The sequence below is a fragment of the Mirounga leonina genome, unplaced genomic scaffold (assembly GCF_011800145.1).
Source record: "Mirounga leonina isolate KUSES-001 unplaced genomic scaffold, KU_Mleo_1.0 Mir_239, whole genome shotgun sequence".
NCBI classification, from domain to species: Eukaryota; Metazoa; Chordata; class Mammalia; order Carnivora; family Phocidae; genus Mirounga; species Mirounga leonina.
In genome coordinates this window covers 801,261-805,462 of record NW_023270624.1, presented here as the reverse complement: position 1 = coordinate 805,462, position 4,202 = coordinate 801,261, and positions in this window count along the sequence as shown.

Below are 4,202 nucleotides of genomic sequence, written 5' to 3'. Positions count from 1 at the left end.
GGAGTGAGACCCCCGCCCTGGCCAGTCTCGGGCCCTGACGCCAGTCACACCTCTCCACGGCCGCCCTGCGCCCTCCCTCCGCACCCAGGAAGCCCCCCCTTCATGACTCACCCCCATGGCGTCAGTTGGCTGTTAACGTGCCAGTTTTCTATCACAGCCTAAGTCTTAACGCTCACTGGGGTCACCCGAGCTCCGAGCGTGTGGGTTTAGCCCACGGTGAGCACTTGATAAAGGGCTCTTGGCGAGAGTAGCCTCAGAATCCTGCCTTTTCCCTTCCAAATTCTACTTCCTGGAAATCAGTGTTTGTGTCTGATGACATTTAGGAGCCGCGACCGCTTGACAAGGTGACCTGACACTTTCCCGCTGCAGAACCCGAGCCTGAGCAATCAGGGCATTTTTTGATTTGCCTTCAGTTAAAACCAGTTTCACTTAACATGCAGCTCATGGAAAGAACCGGGGCTGAGGTGAGGTGAGGGTGAGGGGTCATAACGATCCGAGAAGGGTTTACAAAGCCCGTAGGAAGTATCAGGAGCCCGCCATGTTTTGGAAGCGGGGCTGTTGGGGGCCTCGGGGAGGCTGGCGGTACAGGCTCGGCCCGGGTGCAGAGGGTGGAAGTTTCCCTGAGCCCCGCCCGAGGAGGGGCTGGGAGACGGAGCCTCCCTTGGCAAGCAGGGCTCCCCGGGCTTGCGGAGGTGTCTCCCCCCGCCCCCGGGAGTAGAGCTCGTCTTGCCCTGCAGGGGGCGCAGAGGGGGGCAGCCCCCGACAGACAGGCCCGCCCACCGCACCCACGGCCCGCTGACCCCGGCCTGGCTTTCCTGTGGCGTTCTGGCTGGTAGCCTCTTCCCTCTTCCCTCTTCCGACAGGTCAGCACAGGAGGGCTGATGGGCAGTTCTTCACTTAGGGAGTTAAAAGTAACCCAGTTGTGTTTGCCTTTTAAACTCTTTCACCCAATTTAACCCAATTTCCAGGTGATCAGGTGATGGTTATGGCCATCCTGTGGTGCTTGCTGAGAGGTCTGCACCCAGCTTGGCCAGGGACAGGATGGAGAGGCTGGAGGGGGGAGAAGGGGGAGTCAGGGGGGAAGGGGGGAGGCAGAGGGGGAGGCCAGGCCCAGCTGGAGCCAGGCCCAGCTCAGAGCAGTCCGCCAGAGGGACGGAGGGGTTTGTGGTGGAAGCAGCTTCTTCCTCTGCCCCTTCTGTTCTTCAAATAGTAACCTCCAACCCTCCAAAAAAGAACCGATCGGAAGTTATCTACACGCCCGGGCTGATGACCACCGAGACCGTAAGCCTTGCTGCAGCTGAGATGCTCATCTGTCAGGGAAGAAGCGTCTCTCCAGAACCCCCACCGTGCCTGTCTGGGCAATGACCTGCTCCCAAACCTCGAACTTCCCCGAGGCAGGGGTGCTGAGAAGGATGCCCTCACCAAGCTTCCCCGCCCTCCAGGGTCCCTGGCGCGGCTCCCCAGAGGCGTGCGTAGCACCCCAGCCAGCAGAGAGGCTGTTACGGGGGACGCATGTTGCTATTCCCGGAGTATATGACCTCCAGGCAGAAGGTGCCGTCCCTCCTGACAAAGGCAGGACATTCTGCAGCTGAGCACGAAAGTGGCCTCGACATCTAGGGAGCAGACGTCGCGAGCTGGGACCTGGGGCCACTCTTGCGAGGGAACGCCCCTGTGAGAAACGCCTCGTTGGCTCTTTGACAGTGAAGATGTGCCCTAGATTCACCAAAAACCCAGATACTGTGTCATGGGTAGAGTTTTTTTTTTAGGGGCCCGGATCTTTACTTTCTTGTCATGTGATTTCATTCCTTTTCTGCAAAAGGAAGCGTCTCGAGGGAAATGTAACGGATATGCCTTTGCGAGGCCGTACAAATCAGGAGAGACTGCTCGGAGGGGATCCCAGTTCTGTGCGGGGGGCGGGGGGGATCAAGGCCGGGGCGGGGACACCGTGGTCAGAAGTGAGCGGCCTTCCCTTTGGAGGAGCCAAGCCAAACAGAGGCTGGGTGTGTGGCTCTGGAGGGTGGCACACCGGGTGCTCGTCTCCTCGGGAGGCTTTCCCTCGCCTCAAAGCCAGGGGCGCAGCGCTGCTCTTCCTGAACAGGGCCCTCTTGAAACTGGTTATCAAAAATATTTTTCTAGTACAAAGACAATAAAAAGGGGGAAAGCCAAAACCAAAACCAAAACCAAACCTCAACCAGAAGCCCTTGGTGACAGGTAGAACAGAAAAAGCTGCTAAGACCTTACAGATTCTGCGCTGTTCCGGCCTCCGGTGACTGGCAACACAACGCGTCCCTGTGAGGCGACATTCCTGATGGCTGTCTGCACCGTGGTTCTCCGAGGGGCTTTGCTCAGGGGCACAGCTTGAGGCAGCTTAGCAACGCATGATGAGAACAGACACAGCAGGAGGAGAAGCCAGCCGCATGCGGGAACAGGTCAAGGGTTCCCCTCCAAGTTGTGTTTTACGGGGTTGATAAAAGTCACGAGGTGTGGGGGGCCTGGGCGGGGCGGGGGGGGGGTCCCGGGTCTGCGCAGTTTGCTGCCAGATCTAGCTCCAGAATATGGACGCTGGAGTCTCCATTCTCATACCAGGGCTCTGAGGACCTGAATGCATTTCCATCTGCACAGAGCTCCTATGGGTGGGAGAAACAGGTGGAACTGTGGCTGTGTCCTTGGGCAAGAAGGATGCGTCGATTTGTTTTATAAACTTGCTCATCGTGGTGCTGGGTCGGGATCACTCTCCAGATACATGTTTCTCGTGATGTTAACGTCATGTCATCCCAGGTGCGTGGGAGGAGCGTGTGTGTCCCCGAATGTCCCCCATGCTGGCCACCATGTCTTTTTCCGGAAGCTCCTGAGCTTCTTGGTGCTGATGCTGAGGCTGGTGGGAAGGGACCTGGGTTGGCTCGGGAAGGCGGAAGAGGGGTGCTCATCTGGTCTCTAACAGCAAGGATGTGGTTTGATCTTCTCAAAAAAGCACTCAGAGTCATTCTGATTTTGACGCCCGCTGACCATCATGCCCAGAGAAGACCGGCCTCCCAGGGACCACCTCCACGCACACCTCAGCAGATGCCAAGCAGACGAGTCCGCAGTCCTCAGGGTCAAGGCCTTCGGTGTCTCGGTGGTCACATAAGCACTCGGCTCTCTGCTCTATGAGGGAGGCCGGAGGAGGCCACAGGGATGACCCCCTGTCCTGTGTAGCCGGCAGACCACCCCCCCCTCCTTGTGCTGCTCTGGGTGGTCAGTCTCAGGGGAGGGACGAAAGGCAAGCCTTTCTTTCAGGAAACTTTAGAAAGAGGCTCTTTAACAGAAAGTAGAATAAGAGACTGGAAAATACGGAGCGGGCCATGTAGCAGCAACTTGGGCCCCACGTCAGTAAGAAGCAGCGCCTGCAAGCTTTAGTACGCGTTGTTAAGTGGGGAGCACAAAAGATATTAAAAAAAAAAACCCAACTGTCACCCTGACACAGAATAGCATGTGATAATTCAGAGACACGTTTGCCACGCAAGCCTCATGTGCCCTCCCCGCCCCCTCAACCGGCCCCCGCCCGTCTCTGGGAACAGCCAAGCTTGTTGGGGCCCATGTTCTCCCGCCGGCTTTGGGCGGTTTCGGGACTGCAAAGCCACCTGGGTGATAATGCTGTACTCAAAGCCTCCCCTTGGGGGGACCTTGCAATTTAACCCTGAGCCCCAACCTGTGCTTGGAAAGTCCTGCCATTCTTCCAAAAATGGACGCTGACACAAGGATACAACATAAGAAAGGTGATCATAAATCAAATCACAAAAGAGGTGACCCCCCCAGAGACCGTTTAGAAAAAATCAGGTTTTGTTCTCATCATACATGTCCAAAGAAGGTTCAGTTGTGGAGAATTCACTTTCGTACACCAGGCTCCGAGGAGACAAGGAGTTTCGGTGAAAGAAGTGACCACCTGGAAAAGGGACAAGAAAAAACAGACTTAATCAGGTCATCAGGCCTCCCCTTCCCACGCAGCTTGGAGGAAAGCACACGGATTTCTCTTCAAAGCATCACATTTTCTCACATATCTCCATTTTGGGCTCTTATCATGAGACAAATGCAAAGAATTCAGGCATTCCCTCAACTTAAGCACAATATAAACATGTAAATCCCAATGTTCGGGTCCCTAAGAGATTAACCGCTGGAGCTTTTCTTTCCTTTTTTTTTTTTTTTTTTTTAAAGATTTTATTTAT